Below are 7,781 nucleotides of genomic sequence, written 5' to 3'. Positions count from 1 at the left end.
CAGAAACCACGGGCACTTCTCCACACTAGGCTGATGGATCTGCTTTTAGTGCCACCCAGATGGTAGAGGCTCCTGGAGCCAAACCCCTTCGCATGGCTCCCATACCCACCACCGCCACACCTCCCTCGGGCCTGACGTACGGACCCCACAGCCCAGCTCCCACCACCAGAGCCTGCAGAGGAGCCAGCACTGTACACCCGCCTGCTCTTGGCGCTAAACGCTGACTGGGAACTAAACTGGCGGCTCACGGTTCCTGGAGCATGCAGAGAAGCAGACAAGAGAAAGGGCCTAGTGGGATGAAAGGAGGCAGAGAGCAGGGAGGAAAGAAGCTAAGCCTCCTTTGACAAGAGATCTGGCTCAGTCCCTACATATACATGGGCACCTTCTGAAGCCTGGGAAGGGAGTATTTATGTTTAGTTTCCCTGCCAGCATCATCTGTTTAAAACCTCACACCTGTAAGTTGCAGAAATTGCACTGTAGACAAACTTCCCCAACTTGATTATTTATCATTCACCTCTTGCCACTTAGAGATCAGAGTGCAATAGTGTCTTCAGGTTGCATTGCTGGAAACTCCTATACAGTTTCCCCTAAATCTTGATATCTTCTTAAGAAACTCTACCATTGAGTTCTTTGTTTTGGGGCCTGCCCAGGAGATCTGGGGCAAATCTAGGGGATGTCTTGATCCCTTGGGACCAGAGCTGGGACCAGGGTGGAGACACCACTGCCATGGCGTTATCCTGATGGGGCCACGGTTTCGTTCCGACCTCCCCACCCCCTGTTTCTGCTCCCCGCTCTCATCATCACCTTGCACACCGCAAATTTTAATCACATAAAAACGCGGTGTTGTGGTCATTGAGTGCGAGTGAAAGCGGACTGCCCAAGACTGCCCACATTTTCTGGGTGCATCACATGCTACTCCATAGACCTCAGGCTCTTCAAATGCAAAATAGATGAGGTCCCGTAGCACCAAAGGTCTGTGGCTGTAGATTCATTGTGCGTCTCCCAGGACTTAACATTGCCTTCTAGACCAAGAGAAAAACTCTTCTGAAATCTCTCTTTTTCCCTTTTTCTTTTTCAATTCCAATCTGTTGTAGACCAATGCTTTTGTAAAATAGAATAAAAATGAATTACCCTTAAAGGGAGGTTTCTTTTAAGGTATACAAAATACAGGCCTCAATTTTTTTATTTTTAGATTAAACAGACCCAAAACTCTTCCATTGCTAAAAAGGAAAAAAAAAATACTTTAAATTGTTTCTAAATGATTATCCTCATATTTTGCGTACACCTCCTCTCAAACCAGTAACAAAGCACCCATGGAGCACGTTCTGGGAAGTCCTATCCCAGACAGCAAGCACAGGCAAAGCTCATTCAACAAGGATCAGTGTCAGCCAAGAAAAAATATGGGTTTGCCTGCTGAAACCAAATAGATGGTGACTTTCATCCAAAACTTAATAATAATAATAATAACAACAACAACAAATATTATTGGGAGGAAAAAAACCCTAAACGTCCAGACTCAGAAAAATGGCTAAATGATGGCTTGCCCACTTGGTTACAGTAATTTAAAATTACCATTATGGAGACCACGTAGCAGCATTGGAAAACGCTTGTGATACAAGGTTCAATGAAGGAAGCCATGTACACAACAGGGTCTGTGCTATGAACCCATAAAAATTAAGAATGCAGAGAAGGCAGGCTTAACAAGTAACATAGAAAGTGAATTGACTTATTAAGGATTGCAGGCAGGTTTTTTTCTAATGTTCTTCTCCTTGGTTTTTTGTGCAATAAGTAAATACTTTTGCAAAAGTTGGGGCCGAAATCCCAGCTGCCAACAGCTATAGCAACAGAAGTGCTGGGGAGCACTGGTGAGAAGCATCCCAGGGCTGGAAGGGGTGCTGTGGGCAGCCTCCACACCTCCGTGCCTTCCTAATTCCTGGGCAATTGTTTAGTGGACCGTCTCCAGGAGACAGTATGGGGTAGAAGAGAGCGTGAGCTTGAAATTTGCAGTCACAGAGCTGCTTTCAGCTCCCAGCCCTGCTTCCAGTGGCCTGTGATCTTAGACAAGTCACCTCCTCTAGACCCTCAGATACTTAAAGGAATCAGAGTACCTGTTTCTCAAGGAGTCAATGCTACAAGGCATGTGAAAAAGCACAGAACACTGTAATACACTAAACAAACATAGATATAGCTACTCTCAGCACTTGTTAGGTTGACCAATAGTCCCACTTTGCCTGGACTTTCAGTGCTTAAACCGGGACTATCCCAGGCAAGTCAGGACAGTTGCCACCCTAGTCTGAGCACCTGAGGCCTGCAGAGCCCTCGTCCTGACCCTAACCCCCTCACGGAGCTCTTGGTAAGAGAGGGAAGCCAGCCGCAGACCCCAGGCCCAGGAGACACAAGGAGAAAACCAGCAGAGCCAGAGGAAGAAAAGGGAAGTGGAGCCAGGGATTGGGACAAGTCAGTGTGAGAGAGTGGCCTGAAGGCAAAGATTCTGAGTCAGGTCAAGGCAGACAAAACAGAGGGTTTATGGAGAAGGGACGATGGGACCCAGTCAGGAAGCAGCAATGGTGTGGGAAAGATCCTTGGGTTGCATGTCTCAAAACCTGGCTTCACATCCTGCCTCTGCCTCTTCCTGGCCCTATGACTTGGACACTTACCTCTTTGAGCCTCAATTTCCTGGCCTATAAAATAAGGATAATCATATTAGCTTCACAGGTGACTCTAGTGAATAACTGAGGTCAAATATGGAAACTCCAAAGTTATACAAGTACGGTTCCCACCCCCGCCACGTCCACGTAGTCTTCCCTGAAGGCTCTCCACCACGTGAACTGGCCTGTCACCAACTGCGACGCTTTTCGCATCACTCACTTTCAGCTCTTGTTATGAAGAATGCCCGTAATTAAACCTTTCACGTGTGTCTCTACTGCCAACTAAATAAACAGGAAACTCAGCCAGGTTTATATTCACTCCCATGCTGAATATGGGGACTTACTCAATTGTGACGAAATAAAAGAGGAAGCCCCAGACAGCAGAATTTAGAAAACCTCTTTGGTCTCTGGCTGTGGCTAGATGCCAGCATTCAGTGCCAACACTCAATCTAACTCCTGACAGCTGGACGGCTCCCGGTGCGCTGCTGTCACTCCCTTGAACGTCTGGGTTAAGAAGGTGCCCAGCAAATACTACTAACAGAGCCTTTGGGGTAGGCTGATAGCTATTCTCTACCCCCTCAACACAAGAGAAAACAGGCTTACAGTGAAGCAAGAGAGATTTTATTTGTCCCAAAGGAGATGCTTAATCTCAGATGACTAATAGAAGGTGGATGAGCTTTTTAGGACCAATTGCTATCCCTAAAGAAAAATCCTTCAGGACTTTCCTGGTGGTGCAGTGGTTAAGAATCCGCCTGCCAATGCAGGGGACATGGATTCAATCCCTGGGCCAGGAAGATTCCACATGCTGCGGAGCAACTAAGCCCGTGCACCACAACTACTGAGCCTGCGCTCTAGAACTTGCAAGCCACAACTACTGAGCCCACGTGCCACAACTACTGAAGCCCATGAGCCTAGAGCCTGTGCTCTGCAACAAGAGAAGCCACTGCAATGAGAAGCCCGCGCACCACAACAAAGAGTAGCCCCCGCTCACCGCAACTAGAGAAAGCCTGCACGCAGCAACAAAGACCCAACCCAGCCAATAAATAAATAAATAAACTTATAAAAAGGAAAAGAAAAGAAAACCCTTCAGTGGGTTAGACGGCACAGAGCAGTGGTTTCTAAACTCTCCACCCGTTGGAATCACCTGGGGAGCCTCAAAAAACCCTGGTGCCTGTGCCCATCCCTAGAGACTGGGATTTCACTCATCTGGAGGCAGAGGAGTGGTCTGGGCTTTGGAATTTTTTTAAAGTCCCGGGTGGTTTTTAATGGGAAGACAAATTTGGGAACCGCTGGACTGAAAGAGCAGAAGGATGAATGAAATAGCATCTCGAGATTCCATCCAGTCCAAGGACAGAAGAAGGATAATGATTATAGCACTGATGGCTCACCTCTTACTGAGGGCTTTCCATGGACCACGCGCTGTGCTAGGTCTGTCACATGGATGATGTCATTAAAGCTACAAACCAACATTATAAGGGAGGTCTTCTTATGCTTATCCTCACTTTATAGATAGGGAAGAGGAAACTTGGAGACATCAAGTAGCTTGTCCAAGAACTCAGAGATGAAAACAGTGAAATGGAGATGTGAACCCAGGCACTCCCACTCCAGAACCCACGTGGCTTGCAGAAGAGGTGGGGATCTTTGGAGAGACAGGTGTCCCCTGCCTCCCCTCCACGTCTCTTCCCACCTGCTACCAGTGCTCTCCTTAAAAGGAGAGTAGGAAGTCAGTTGAGGGTTCCAGCTGGCCTTATCTGTCTCCCAGGTACTGAAACCCAGGGCTACCAAGAGGGTGAGGCCCAGGGCAGCTCTCAGCCCCCAGATCACAGTCCCTGGCAGCAGTGGGGGGCAGAGCTCAAGAGAAGTTGCTGGTGTAACTGGCTGCGGCAGCCCCTGCAAACCTGCTCCCCATCTCACCCTGCATCTCCCAGGTCCGGAGGTGGATATCACAGGGCAGCACAGAAGTGTGGCAGGGCACGGGGACAGAGGCAGGACCCCTTGCACAGAGAAAGGGACGGAGGGAGAATTTCACTACCAGCCCCTTCCTGGGGAGGAGGGGAGAGCTGCAGCCCTAGTGTAGGTATGGGGGTCTTTAATTTCCTTGAAATGGGAGCTCTGGGACCCCTGGGCACCAGAGGGAGGCAATGATGTGACAGGAATCAGAGAGAAGGATTCGACGATCGTAGCCTGGGCTTCCCACACCCTCAGGCCACTATTCTCCCTGCGGAGTATCAGACCTGGACAGCTGATAGAGACCGTCAGCCTTGTGCCTTCATTTTACAAGAGGGAAATAGGTACAAAAAAAGAAAAGGACTTGGTCAGGATCACAGGGGAAAGATGGTGGAGCAGTTAGAACTAGAGCTTGAATATCCTTCCTCCCAGTCCAAAAAAGAATCAGAGGCCTAGGAGGAATTCCTGGCAGCATCTGTCTTCCTGTAGCCCGCGAGAGTTGGGTCCATGCGGAGCTGCATCTCCAACAGGCCCTCCTGCAGGGATGGGAAGACGGTGCTAGGAACACAGGAACACCTCTGGTGAATCCTTCTCCTGATTCTGGGTTAGAGTGAGTGTCTGCGGCAACAACTAAGGCTTCAATCTCCTCCTCAGGTCCCAAACCAGCCAGGACCCCACCTCTGACATCCTTTTGACTGGAACCCCAAGGCCCCCCCGAAACTAAGGACCAGTCTCTCTTTCTCATCAAATCTAAGAGGTGCTCTTGGGCCAGAAGCCCTCACAAGGTCTCAGAGCAGCCCTGCACATTCTCATTGCCAAGGTCCAGAGGTGATATCGTTCCAGGCATATTAACTCCTCCACCCAACATGCTGGAAGTCAAAGCTGGCAACTCACTCTTGTCTTTGTGGCAAAGAGAGCAGCTGCACAGGTGTGGGCCTGAAGGAAAATAAGCCTGCGGGTTAGACTTGGATTGAATTCCAAGAGAAGCAGAGAGGCCCCAGCAGGGGACTGGGATTGTCTGGGCAGAGGATGCCTCGAAATGTGGGATCCAATTGAGAGACACAACAGACTCAAGGTCACAGGGCTAGTTAGTGGTGGGGTGAGGACCAGAATTCCAAGTCCATGGGGGGAAATATGATACCTGTGGGAAATTCCCAGGTTCTGTCTCACCTGGGCCATGGTGGGAGCCATCAGCGCACCATTCAAACATAAGGAATTAACATTTGATTATCATTATTCCCTCCTGTAAAGAATAAGTGGCTTCCAGGAATGTTGGCCACAAATAGTAATGGCCCTTTTGGGGGCTCTTCCCATGTGCCAGGAGCTAAACAGATGGCATCACTCAACCCATACAATGTCATTTTACGGCTGAGATGGGGCGTGTCAGACAGCTTGCCCACAGTTACACAGCTTGTCAGTGGTTAACCCGGATCACGCCTGGGCAGCCTGATTCCAAAGCCTGAGTCTTCCCACTGTACTGTATTACTTTCCGCTTCATGAGGCAGTTTAGGGAGGCTTTGGAGTCTGGCTGCTGGAATTTGGATCATATGACTCTAGATAAGTTCACTAATCTTTCTTGCCTCCATTTCCTCATTTGTAAAGTGGAAGGAAGAATACTGCCTGCCTCTGTGAAAATTAAATGAGTTAATTCTTTAAGAGCTGTTAGCAGAGCCAGGCAAATAAACGAGCATCCGTTTTAGCAATTATTATTGTGCTGCACAATATATGCAAATTTCTGTTAACCAAGTTGTAGTTTCCATCCAGCTTCCCTTAACAATCGGGAAAATCACTGCAAGCAGGAAAACATGGGTCTGTGATATATTGTTAAGCATACAAAAGATGCAGGGAAGCTTTTCTTGAATCATGTACTTAAAGGAACATGGCAAGTTTTTAACCTCTTTGAAATAAGTCAAAAGCATCTCTTCTGTCGTTAGGCTAAAGGCGCATCTCTCCACACTGCATTCACCGCCTGGAGGGATGTGTAGCCAATAGTGGGCTTGCTTTTGAGAGGTGAGGCTACAGCCCCTTGGAGCACAGGCGGCAGTGGGCAGTAGCCAGGCTTCCCTCTCTTTGCATCAGACTATTCCAGGTAAGCTTTTCACTCTAGAGCTAGAATATTCTCTGTCGCAGCTGGGGTTGTATGTTGTGTTTTTCTAGGCAGTGTGCATTTGGCAGCTGTGTGTTTCCTTCGCTAAGAGTTTCTGGGATCACCAGGCGTGTCCTCTCTTTCTGTTTGTCTGACGTTCTTGGTCAGTCTTTTATGCTAATGAGGACCATGCTTTAAAGAGAAGGTACTAGTGCACTTACTCATATTTGTCTACCTGCATGTCCCTGATTTGAGAGGGGCCTCCTCGGCCCTGCACTGAACCCATATTCTACCCAAGTCCTCCTGGATCTGCCTTGATTCTGTGCTGTGTCTGGGGGTAGGGGTTGGGGGGGGCAGGGGGCCGATCTGTCACAGGGCCATTCAGGTTCTTTGTCAGCTCTCCTAACTGTTCGTATTTGAAGGTTTGACTCTGAATCATAGCAAACATGTTAAAAATACACCCTTAGCATATACAATTTTGTGTTATGAAACATTCGAATTTTTCTAATTGCTTTTGAAAATATTTGACTATCTGCAACTCATTGGATTATGATTAGCTGTAATTATTGACAATTTCAGACACGTTTGGAATTATTCAAAAACAAGGAAATCTAACCTACAACTTTTTTCAAGTGCAATGAAACTTCCATGAACTGAATATCTGATCAATGAAGGAAGTTGATTTGTGTCCTGCAGGGTTCAGTGGATAAAAGGCCCAGCCCCTCCCCCTTGGGAATTCTCAGAACTCCCTCCCTAAGGTCTCCCTTCAGGCTCAGGCCAGAGCTCTGGTAGTGAAAGGGACTGCCCTGAGCCACGGGCAGTGGAGATCAGACCCAATGACCTTGGAATCCAGAAGGAAAAGTCTACCTACCACTATGTCTGAAACAATGCAGTTTATTGAAGATACAGAACAGAGAATTCTTATCTTGGTGCCAAGAAAGGACAAATACTTTTCAAGGGAAATCAAAGCATCAGCAGGAGATGGGGGTGGGGGTGGGGGGTGGGGGGGTTGCCTACGAGAATGGGGAGCCTCTTGTGCACAGGGCTGGCTGGGGCTTTCCCATAAGGCAGTGGAACACGTGCCTGCGGTGGGGCCCCAC

This window comes from Hippopotamus amphibius, chromosome 12 (assembly GCF_030028045.1).
Source record: "Hippopotamus amphibius kiboko isolate mHipAmp2 chromosome 12, mHipAmp2.hap2, whole genome shotgun sequence".
Taxonomy (NCBI): domain Eukaryota; kingdom Metazoa; phylum Chordata; class Mammalia; order Artiodactyla; family Hippopotamidae; genus Hippopotamus; species Hippopotamus amphibius.
Note: the sequence above shows the minus strand (reverse complement) of the source record.